The sequence below is a fragment of the Bombus pyrosoma genome, linkage group LG15 (assembly GCF_014825855.1).
Source record: "Bombus pyrosoma isolate SC7728 linkage group LG15, ASM1482585v1, whole genome shotgun sequence".
NCBI lineage: Eukaryota > Metazoa > Arthropoda > Insecta > Hymenoptera > Apidae > Bombus > Bombus pyrosoma.
Genome location: NC_057784.1, coordinates 7,929,332 through 7,941,691, shown reverse-complemented (window position 1 = coordinate 7,941,691; position 12,360 = coordinate 7,929,332). Strand labels below are relative to the sequence as shown.

General features: G+C 42.0%; 1 protein-coding gene and 1 long non-coding RNA gene across 3 annotated transcripts in view; one reads left to right on the top strand and one right to left on the bottom strand.

Moving 5' to 3' along the window:
- LOC122575938 (alpha-2B adrenergic receptor) overlaps positions 1-12,360 on the top strand; it is a 131,720-nt gene that overhangs the window by 86,059 nt on the left and 33,301 nt on the right. The window lies entirely within an intron of this gene.
- Positions 1-12,360, bottom strand: part of LOC122575941 — a 63,844-nt gene that overhangs the window by 47,981 nt on the left and 3,503 nt on the right. For both annotated transcript variants that reach the window (XR_006319593.1, XR_006319592.1), the window contains exon 2: positions 7,404-7,574. This is a non-coding gene — a long non-coding RNA (uncharacterized LOC122575941). The remainder of the gene's footprint in view (positions 1-7,403; positions 7,575-12,360) is intronic.

The window sequence follows — 12,360 nt, the reverse complement described above, 5'->3', positions numbered from 1 at the left end:
ATTTTGTGGGGAATTCGTCGTATCGTGAGAGATGCAATAAGAGGAAAAGACGATGGCGGATGGAAGGAACGCGTCCGGAGAATAAAAGAGCCGTAGCGAAGGGCGGGGCATGGGGGAGAATAAAGTTTCGAGCAAGTCGCGAGCTGATTTTTCTCCTGAATGGAATATCTCGCGCTTTATACAATCCACGGCATCAGGCGGGTAGGCCGAAACCGGCGAGTAATTACACGTCGAGCACTTCCATAGGAGATTTTCAAAGGTATAAAAATGAATAAAGGAAGGACAGAGGGGACGCCAGGGAATTGACACGATAAAAAGAAGAAAAGAAGAAGAGTGATTTTTCTACTGTACTGGCTGGAATATGGCGGGTGAGCAGGAAGCTCACGATGAGCTTGGGAGATCGACATTCCAGATACAAGACAAACCGGTGAACGGTGATTCTCGGCGAGAGGACAGACAAGCAAATTTTTAATCAGAATTACTGTGCTTTTCGCGGCGAGACCACGGAGATTATATAAATTTTGATGAACGCGCGAATTAACGCTCCTATGATCGTTCTAACCAACTCGTTTAGTTTCACCGGATTTGGCTAGAAACAACTTGGAGTAAATTCAGCCCACGCACCATTCCGCGCGTGTCCTCACGCTCTGCGCAAGTAACGATTTCATTTACAACAACATGCAAATTGAATAGCGGCCGCCGTACTTCTAAATTAAGATTTTTGAACGAGAACAGAGTTTAAATAACGCGTCCCGCGGGAACTTTCGGGTTAATAGATACTATTCAAGGAAGGTCAACCGGCAGCACGGGCGACTCCTTTTTCACCTTTCGTTTCAAGCGGAACGATATGAATGAAAAGTGGCGACGACAGAAAGAGAAATTAAGGAAAAGAACATGAAAAAGGAAAAATGATACTCTTACTTTTACGATACGTTAATAACGCGGTTATCTTTAAAGAAGCGCACAAAGCAACACCAAGTCCCTGTAGAAACAAGTGAAAGTAATTAAAAGTATGATCAAAGTTCCGACAGTTAAACCAAATGGCAGCTCCCTCCGGTCTCCAAATTCACCTAGAACTGGCTAAATTGTGGAACTTTAAGTGGAGCATCGGTTCCTTAAAACTCGTCAGAGTGACTTCCAGATAGCGTCTCGGAAAAATAACTTCTTTCGTCCAATTTCGATACTTTCGAAGCTGCGGCCCTTGCTCCTGGCCGTTGCATCGCTGCACGAATTACAGTATTCTCGAGCTACTTTATTTTCTTCTCGATCCTCCATTCTCATCGTTCCCAGGTTTACGTCTCTGAAACGCAGGGAAATTTTACGATTCGGCCGGACAGACTCGGTTAACTAGCGAATAATTCTCAGTCATGTCGAAACGCAACGACTTCTTCTTTCGCGTAATCAACGACTCGAGTCTCTCTTGTATCATCGTGAAACCGCTGTTTTCTTTTTTAAGGAAACGCCGTTTCATTGGTAAAAGCGTTTTTATTCTTGCTGATGGAAGGAAGTTGGACGTGTCTCTGAAGCTCGTGGCTAAAACTTGTTTGCTAGTGAAAAAGAAACGCCGCGAGACTTCTCGTTCTTCGTTTCATTCCGCAAGAGGCACGGAGCGCCGAAGAAAAAGCTGTTTCCATTGAAATTGAGGAAGTTGCCGAGTGAAATAGGATTTTCCAGTCTAATAACGATGATCGACTTACCTACTTCTATTTAAACGCACTCAATTACATTAGGTTGTTTACTCCTTTGGTTAAGGATCGAAGAATATCCTTGATGATTTTATTTAAAAGAAAGTTTACGGGAAAGTTCCAATTTGCTTGAAGAAAATTTTCTCTTCTATATAAGATTCACTTCGATCGAAGCTTTCGTGTTCTACAGAAATTTCTATTCAAACGATACCAATCCGCTATTAACCTATATACATTTACACAGGAAAAATGAAAGTACTTCTCTTGTCTTAAGAAACGGGGAAAAGCTTCAAAAATTATAGAAAGCTCAAGATATCGATAATTCGCGTACGATAAAATAATATTCGATAACAAACGTTCTTCTACGGTTGTATTAGAAGTATAGCGTTCCGATGTAATTCTCACATGGAAAATGCGATAGAACAAAGATATCAACGTTTTGATCGAAATTGCACCAGATATCCAACTACTCGTGGTCAGTAATGTGCGCTATTCCTGTTTCAAAGGAATTAAAAAGGAGAAAGTTCGATATATGTCGTGAGAAAACTCAGAAAGAAAGGCATTTCAATCTGGCCGAAAATTTGAATCGGAGCTTCGAGGTCTCTGAGAACAGTTCGAGATGCAGGAACATTTTTCTGCAAGAAACTCGCGTTTGCCGCTCTTTCTATTCATTCGGACAAAGCCGCTTCTTTAATCGTGGCCCCGGATAAAGCGTGTTTGTCGGTGGCCGAAGCTATTCACGTCGGCATGGCAGCCCGACCTAAATCGACGGAAACGCTTTCCATTTGTTCGCCGTGACGGTGCCGGTATGCCGCGAAACGGCTCCCCTCGGCCTCTGTGTCGAAAACGTGTCCGACCACGACGCGCCGATTCCCCTGGAACGACGCAAATGGATCACCAACTACCAGCTACCCGACAGATTCCAAATTCACGATGGCTTTCCCGCCGTTTCCACGCCAGTTCCGTTCAAAATTGAATCGCATTTCGCGAAACTAATATTTCCCGACACGCGTATACGGCTTCGAATACGATCAATGAAAATAGGCACACGGCCAACAAACGGGATACATTTCACGCAGAAAGTGTGCAGGATTCGAACAAACGATGATTCGAGAATAAATAAATTAAGATATTGTTACGACTGTTCTATAAATTTGAGACTCGCTTGTGTAGAAACGGCAGTAAGAAAATAATATTTATTGCTACATCAAAGTTATTATTTGCATGCGTTATTAGGAGAAGAACGAAAAGTTATAATAATAGATCGTTACTAACATAGAGTACTTTAGGTAATTTAATAGTTCCCGCAATTCAATTTACGATCGTTTAAATTGTCACTGACATTAAGAATATCGATTTAACAATGGAAGCAAGGGCAGCTGTTTCCGGAACTTCCACTTTGGGTACGTATAAACGATCGATCAATTATTATCCAATATCTTCGTTACCAAACTTAGATTTTATTTTAAGTTGCAGAATAAATGAATATATATATATAGTATATATGTCGGGTTATCATTAAAATTTTGGGCGCCAACAATTCTTCATTTGAATTAGCCATCGTTTTGCACGACAGAGATTATATTTACACGTATAAGTAAGACTTTTACGAAGTTTAACGAATAATGAGTTTAACGATTGCTATTGACAATGTTCTTGGGTTCAAAACGAATCCACGGTCAACGGGGAAAACTCTTTGTACAATAGAATATATTTTGAAACGCAAAGTAACGCTCGGTTACTTTCTGACTGACAGACAAGACGATGTCAGTAAACTCTCCAAGGTGATCACAAGAATAAAAGACTGATACGATCGCATTTGTCAATTGCATATTGATCGGTGATATCAACAAAATTCCAGGCGCCGTTACTAGGCAGACCCGCGTAGAGCCGACATTGCTTCTGGCCGGAGCTTGTTTCTTAATACAGCGTGTCCCTCAATATCGGTACTTCTTCTGTTAGGTAAAAACGTTCATGCCGTGACCGTGGCTATGTTCGGCGACCAGTTGTGTCACCTTGAGCCCAAGTATTGGAGATCTTCCCAAAATTCCAAAAGAAAGGCCCGATGTCCCTACATCTCCGACATATATAGCTATCGAGTTTGATTAAAAAGATATGTCAAATATTTATCGCTCGCGATAAAAATATATCGCACTATTAAAGATTTATGGTAGACGTTTTGTTACAATCCACTATGGTAACTAACGTGTCAATTAATCTTTATCGTGTACGTAATTTAACCAGTTAGCGGGCCATTTCTCAAGCAGAAATTTGTAGAATCAGCGCTAAAAGTTAATAAAGAAAGATCAATTTCAGTTAGGTCGATTTTCGTTTTCGTTGTTGCAAATGTCTCTTTAATTCTTACTGACCACTCACACAGTACACCTTCTTATCACGTGCAGCCAACGTGACAGACCGCGCATTCATGTGAATTGTACGAATCATTCTTTACTTGATATCTTTATCCTAGTCTAAATATTCACTCGATCATCACTTACGAATTGTTTGCAACTCTATCGCTTGGTTACCTCATTCTATTCTACATTGTACGTACATGCATGATCCTGTTCATAGTCATTTCGCAGAGATTTATTTCGGTACCCCGAATTTCTGGATTCGATGCGCAGTCCAGTGCGTTCGGACGAGCCAAGGATTTTTGCTGAAAGAACATCCAGTGAGACGCAATGTATAGCTTTGTAACTGCGAATCGTAGCGTGCACCGCGGCCAAGATATACAAATACGAGAACGACGTTCAAAGAGAATTTAGACGATGCTTAGAAGATTGGAGCGTAGCCCGACTGGTATAAACTCGATGGAAGAAAATTCGTGCATCGTATCGTGCTGGTTGGACCGTAACGAAGACAGTTGAATTATAGATGTTACAAATAAGCAGCGCTTAAAGAACATTACGCAACAACGGTAGGAAGAATTGGAAAATTCTGCTCTGTATATATCACGCGTGACAGACGATTTGCATATTTGGCTGAAGTTCGATGTCATTATTAAAAATAGCCACAGGCTAACCAAACGTCCCATTACGCGATATTGCTGGAACGAGTTGCGCGGAAAGAAACCGCGTTCCCCATTCTCTACAGTTCACTGTTCACCGCTTGTGACCGGTGATAATTTCTCGCTATGGATCAGAAATAACGACAAGAATTGTTCGGTTCATCGAGCAAAAGGAACCATTTCGTCTGCACTGTTTCACCATTGAATTCTCAGTTTTTCGATGGTATTCGCCAGTATTCTAGAAGGAGAAAATCGACCGGTGAACTCGGTAAAAAGCAAAAGCTTGGATCCCCACGCTGGGAAAACGTTGGGACGAGCAGCCACTTATACGGTACATCCGCAACCTAGTTTTACGATGACGGCATTCGCGCAAAAGAAGCGAATCGGCCTTATTCGTTGCCTTCGTATTCGCGAGTTCGACGGGTGGAACGTGCATTTGGATAAGTGCTTTGCGAATAGCAAGAAAACGCGAGACACAATTTCTTCTTGAAAGGGAAAGGAAGAAAAGGGAGGGAGGGAGATCGAGCACGATAAGCGGCGAATGGAAACAGCGTACACACGAAATCGTGGAAAATCACTAGGGGTATCTAGGAGACGTGTGGCACTGGAGAAGAAAACGTATTGCGCCGGATTTTGCTGAAATCTCACACTGAGCTCGCATTAAACTCGACAGAAATGCACTGTCATTAACTGAAACGTCTCTCGGCGCAAAAGCGCACACGTAACACCGGATCCGATGGATACTTCGAACCCCTTGTGGAACGCGGCTAAATCCATTTTAATAGCCCAGGCTCTCGTTGCTTAAATCGAAGACCCGACCTTCTTCGAACAAATATTGCTTTGCCCTTTCAAGAGGGATTCCCCATAAATTTTATAGACAGCCTTCGACCGTCGAATTATGGTAAAAATATTATACCGGGCAATTGTTTTTGGCTATTCGATTCATTGCTCGATATAAATATTAGATTCGCAATAAGTATTATGACACTTGCGGATCTCGTATAAAACGTAATAACTGATTTGGATCGCTAAAGGTCGATCGATCTGAATTACATGTCCATGCAAGATGACGATTCAGAATACACGGTAAAACTTTCGAAAAGTTAAAATCGAGGTACGTTCATGGAAAAGTCAAGAAACATTTTAGTAGTCGATTAGTTACTATGTAAGAATTATTATAACTGCAAAGTGCAGTTACTTCTATACGAATAATCACAGATCGTAGAAGTTGTAAGTGAGGATTGCTACGCAGCGTCGTAAAGCATCTTAGTGGTTTTTTTTTATGCGGGAATGAAGTTGCTTTATCGATTGGGTCGGTTCCGTCAACGTCACGCTGCAAATCGTTAACTGGCTTTATGATTCGGACGTTACAACCGCAGGGAACGTACGCAATATACGTCCCCTTCTGCGAAGCATGGCACACGTTCCTTAGCACACGGTGGCTAGGCAATAGCGTGATGTTGGTCGTAAAACTGGATGGAAAGTAGCTAAACTACTTTCGTTCGTCGAATCCCTGGATTGGAATGCCAATTAGTTGCTCGTGTACAAACGTCGTAACAAACTCTCTGATATTTCCTTGTTTCAATTCCATAATTCACGAGGACTTGTTAACAATGCAAAGCTAAAGATAGAGAAGAGGGAAGTTAGGAACGCGTATATTTTCCTCGACTATGTGGAAAGTCATGACGAAGAACGTGAACTGGATTCATGGTCACGAAGTGGATGGTGTGCCTGGCTACTTAACGTAGCTAGAGTTACTGCCTCTACAACCAACTCTGAGTTTCGTTTCTGAGACTACTCCGTCGGGTCTGAAGGGAAGTTGAAGATTAAATCGGCTTTACCTGTATTCACGTGTTTCCTGTTTTCCACAAAGGCACGTATTTACCGAAGGATTACAGAGCATTGAACGTATCCGGATTTTCGTGCTAGAACTAAGGTCCCCGGAAGCGCCTTTAAAGATAGCTCGTCGCCAGATATCGAATATAATATACGTGAGAGATAAAACGAGGCAAGCAGAACAGTTCTTTTTTAACCTCGATACTTCGCGAACACCTATTTCTCCCTGTATCGGACAGCTTGAACCAGTCTTCACTATATGATTCATATTTAGAGGGTAGTTTACAGAAAACATAGTATCAAGTGGAAAAACTTTAAGATAAAATCAATTTGAAACGAATGCAGTAAAGGCTTTAAAGACAATCTTTTTCTTTACGAAAAGTGACGTTCGTTGATCCCTGAACGACGGATATTAATAATTTTCCAATTTAAACTTCATGCTTTTTTATGCAGATTCAAACTAATTTCCTGAAAATTAATTTTCCTTAGTCGTGTCAGTTTTGTAGCGAGCCGACGATATGAGGTACGAACGGAGGAAACAAAGACGTCAAGAAGAGTCCTGGAGATTTGGTTTAGAAAAGTTCCTCCATTAGCCAGGAATGTCAGGAGAAAGGGGGCGCGTAAGAGGAGAAACGAGAAAATTCTTGGACGAATTAAATTACATCCGCGAACGTAAACGCGAGTACGCTTCCTACAGCTAGGATGAACGTTACTGGTTATATCCTGGTGCGGTGATGGCGCAATGAAACCAAATGTTCGCAGATCGAATTAGCCGACCGGACGCGTTCCAATTGCTGCGACGATGGTGAGGTAAAAATAGGTCTCGAATAAACCGCGAATCGAGATTTCTTGGCGCTCAGATAGTTACTTACCAGCACCGAGTCGCCAGGGAAGAATGCAATTACGCTGAGTCCAGGTCGTTGTTTTATCTGGTAGAGATCGTTTGAAAGTAGAATGGTTCCTTTTGTCTCACTAATTTCTTTTGGAAGACGCTATCCCCTCGCACGTTCCATCGTCTTTTGTTTTTCCCCGTGCAAAACAGTCTGAAAGGAGATCGAGGCGTTAGTCGTGACAGATGCGCTTTGTGTTCATCTCAAGTAATTTCTACACGCTTAAAGTTAACCATGACTCTTTCGAGTGGTACTTCAACTTCCAAGACGTTCGTAAGATTTTTCGAATAAAAACGTTGCTGTATTTTTTAAAGTATCGTTGAAAGTGTCTTTTCCGATAAGTTATAGAGGTGAAGTTTTTCTAGAGACAGACTATATACGTTTTCTGAAAGGATTATTTTACAGCAACGTATCTTCTCGGGAATAGAGCCATTCAGGCAACCCTCAACTCGACATACATTTTTTATACTCGGACCGGAACCCGTCTGAATGATTCCTATCGAAGGATTACAAAAACCGTGTTTACCAGCCCAAGAGACACATAGCTCTCCGTGTTCGCTGTGTCACTCCGACGAGCTCCAGACATTTTACGATCCCCATAAAAAGAAGCTGCTCCGTAAAAGTAAACAACGGTTACCTTGATAACGCTCCCCAAAAAAGAACCATAAAAAGCCAACTATATATCCCTTGATAGCTCCCTGCGAGTTATGCAGGTTTCCATTTTAAAATTATACAAAAAACCTTGTGTTTGCACCACCGGGAGGAAAGCCAATGTATCTCGTTTCGACTAAAAGGAATCCTTCAATAATTCGTGAAACAATTTCACTCGATTCGAATCGGTCTTCGGACTAATCAGACCAGCATACACGGACTGCGGTTTACAGTTGCGCTTTGTGCCTTGCTGCAGAGTGGGCGTACGAGAATTCAGGTGGAGCGGGGGGAGGGGGCGGAAAGCAACAGGACGCGAAAGGGAGCAGCCGTGTGAGTGATCGGGAACAGGATGCAAGACGGACAAGGGGTGGAAGTGGCAACTAGCGATCGTTTCGAGGAACGTAGCCCGTGGCGAATTCGCGAGCCTATGCCTTAGCTGGCGAGGCTTAATCTTAGAGTTGAAGGCTCGTTGGGTTCCACCATGTTTGCATGCAGACAGCAGAGTGCACGCGAGCATATAATTGAATCTCGTTGCACCCGAGGCTATTGGTTCCTATTGTCGGCTTGTTTGTACGTTCGAGAGAAGCCGCTGCTTTCGATTCGTACGCCGGCCGGAATCTCTTTTCACCGTGCGACGGAAGCACGCGAGTCGGCAAGCTAGCGGTCGCGGTAACGAGGAGAGATGCGCCACAGCGACGAATCTATTGAGAGTAACGAGGTCGATCGTGAGGCTGCCGCTAAATCCCGGTGTGGCTTTCTTTCGTTAGGCGGCAAAGCAAAGGAACTGACGAACGCGCGGCACAATCAGGACCAACGGCTTTGTTTTGCCGAGAAGTTTTCCTCTAATCTTTCAACCGGAGGGATATCGAATAAAGGGGAATATCCGGGTAAATTTAGTAATTTAGAGAAAATCGAAGTTATATAAAAGGTGTCGTGGCTAAATGGGATGACGTAAGTGGAGTAAGGTAGAGTTGTTTGAGATGAAGGGATATTTTAGTCAAGCTAAAGTAATTTGTAAATCGCGGAATTTGGTTAAGAAGCATTTTTAAACTATCCATTTTCATTTCTAAATGTTATTTTTACACTTTCCTGGAAATATCGAAAATACCCTACAAAAGATATTGACATAATACGAAAATATTTTATTTCACCCTTTTCGTCTATTTTTACATACGGTATCACCTCTTGCCCTTATACGATACCTGGACAATATACGACAACCTGTATAAGGCTGTTGATGTCGATCACGATGAAATTGATGACGCAGGTTCTGTAAGGGTTGAGGAGCCAACAGACAACCCCATTTAGACTTTTCCCCCTACGGGGGAAAATTTTTCGACAAACGATCTCTGCGAATATTCCCATCGATCAATAACATTCAATCTTTCACCTATTAACAGATTTCATAACTATCGGGACGAGTGGTATTCGACAGGTGCTACATCGAGAAATATGAAGTGGACGCAGTATCAGTTCCAACTAACGGCAGAGTGCCGTGGAATATGCGCGGTTCGCTGTACCTGTTACTCCATGCAGGCTTTATGCAATCGATCAAGATGATGGATTCGAATTTATACTTTTGCTCGAGGTATTCTGACAAAACAACAGCTCGTCAATTTGACTTGGAAAATTCTGCAACATCGCCAACAGTGTCACGACTTTAGATATAATAAAAACACGCTTGCATCAAGTGATAAGAGCTTCGTAACGCTCGCCACACGTTTAGATCGATCTTCGTATCGCGAGAAAGCAATAAAAGCGGCAAGCGATCGCGATGTGAGCCTCTCGCAAGCGAAACCGGACAAATGTACTTTTTGTTTCCATCGGACACGTTTTCTCGCGAAAATATTCAAAAGATTCGCGAATACGTCGAATATTCTATACGAAACATTTTGAAATTTTATTAACTCTGTTACGGGACTTGACTGTCACCGTTACACGGTGAATTTGAATAACGAGATAACTCGGCTTCCTGGACTAGCAGAAAGAAATAACGTTTGTAACAACGTGACTTTTCTCTACTTCGTAATTTACGGACTTGACCAGTTTGGCATTTGAGTAGGTCACATAGCAGATATGAACTATAGTACGGTGGTCTGTAACGAATTGCGTTACGTCAATTTTCATACTGTTTGAAAGATTGATGAATGGCTTTTGTCGACTGTAATTACAGCAGGTTGAGTCATCGCGTTATGTGCAGCTCCAAGTAACATAATAGGCATAATTGAATAGACCGTGCGTACATAATTATTATCGCAGTACACTAGGTTGCGATTTCGAAGCAAAACGCGCATTCTGTAGTACGCCATATAGGAACGTTTCTCTCGGACATGCCTCGTAGTCTCTTTCTCCTTCTCTCTCTCTCTCTCTCTCTCTCTTTCTCTTTACTCGGAGGCTGGCCCTTGAAACAGGGAAATAGTTGAGCCATGTAATTTATCAACTGACCCATTTCCTGAAGTCACAGTCGAAAGATCGGAATACCCTGCGAGAGCGTTTCGATTGTTTCCGCCCTCAAGCCCGCGTAACTCGGATTCTCGCCGAATTATTACGCATTCCGCGGCCTCCGCCGTTTGATTCGCTTGCATCCTACCACCCTCTCTATTCCTTTTACCGACCTTCCTACACAACCAACCCTGTACGTTCTACTCTTTTTTCCACGCTGCATCGTTTATACCATTGCTGCTACTCGATGAAACAAAATACTCGAATATACAATGGGGCATAGGGTTGAAACTGGTAAACTATGAATTGTAGCAACTTTTGTATTATACATTTTTTTTACTGTTATTGTTAATAGTTTTTGTTGAGATATGTACAATTTTCTGTGCTGGGCTGGGTTAAACGTGCAGTAAGAACGCTTGTATGCGAGTATTAGTGTGTGGAAGTATGTGTGTGTGCTGCGTCTCAAAAACAGATGGATGTAAACTGTCCAGTCGTTGGAAGCATCTGGAAGGGTCGTCGGTTAACAGTCGGGTAAAGAAGAAAGTGCTGAGATGCGTGCAGATATGTATCGATAAATATAATAGAGATCGTTGATTAAATAAATGTATAACTATTCAAACATTAATTAAAAGTGTAAATTTTGTGTTCCCATAACATTATTTCGGCTTCAAAGATCCAAAATTCTCAACAGTTTTAACATGTTCCACGGTATATGTTACATTAATTCGTTGCTCTTATTAACAATAAATCCATTTGGTGAAATGATGGTGCATTTTTGTACCTCTCAATTTTATTAAAATGACGAAGATTTTTGGGATAAAACTGTGAAACGTGATATTTTACTTTTATTTGCCACGTGGAACAGCTGAAAACGAGACGAACAATTGCGAGGGAACAAATATTTCTCTATTATCGAATCGATCGATTTCGAAAACTTTGGCCTACCTCGTTTCCAGATAGTTAATTATTGCAATTATTGCTGAAACCTCGGTATCCCGTTTTCAAGTCAATTATTATTATTCTACAATCGACCACGGAAATCATGGTTTCTTCGTTTCGGCATAAGTACTTACTGAATTTCCTCCATCGATATCTTTTCAATTGAATATGAAAATTTTAACTCTTCTAGTTACACGATACTTTCTTATTATTCTTTCATTCGATTCTCCTTCGATCGACTATCAAAGTCTTCGTCCCCTTTTTTTCTGATTCCGAGAGTAGTTGGTTATTCGTTTCCCGGTAATTGTTTCTTTGTCGAATATCTAAACTTCGATCTCTCTTATTTCAAGATACTTCCTTATTGCTTGTTCTTTTTCCACGCGAGCTGAAATTAAACAAGGGTTCGCCCGTCGATTCTTCGACGTATCTTTATAGAAAATCGATGGAAAAATTGTGTTCCGGTCCGTGCCGCTAATTACCGGTATAATAAGCGCAATAATCCCTTCTTCAACGACGGTAAGTCGACGCCTAACGTCCGACCGACAGAAGAACGAAGAACAAAGGTGAAATGTAGGCGAACACGAGGCAGAAGCATCCGGGCCTCGTTAATCGGTATTTAAAAATAACGAGGGAGCCGAACACGTAGAGATCCAGTTTCGAAACGACGATCCGTCCCCGGCCTGAAATACGAGTTGACGTTCTCGAGTTATCAGCAGAAGGTGGCCTCCGCTCGTTAATTCCCGCGCTAATACGTGCGGTCCTCTGTGACTGCTCATTACGGCGGCTGGTATTAAACGCGTGGCTCTCTATGCTTTATTACCAGTTAAATCCTCTAACTCGATTCGTTGCTCGACTGTTCGATGTTTAACAAACCTATTAGAGAATTTCATCCCTTTCCTTTCGTTTG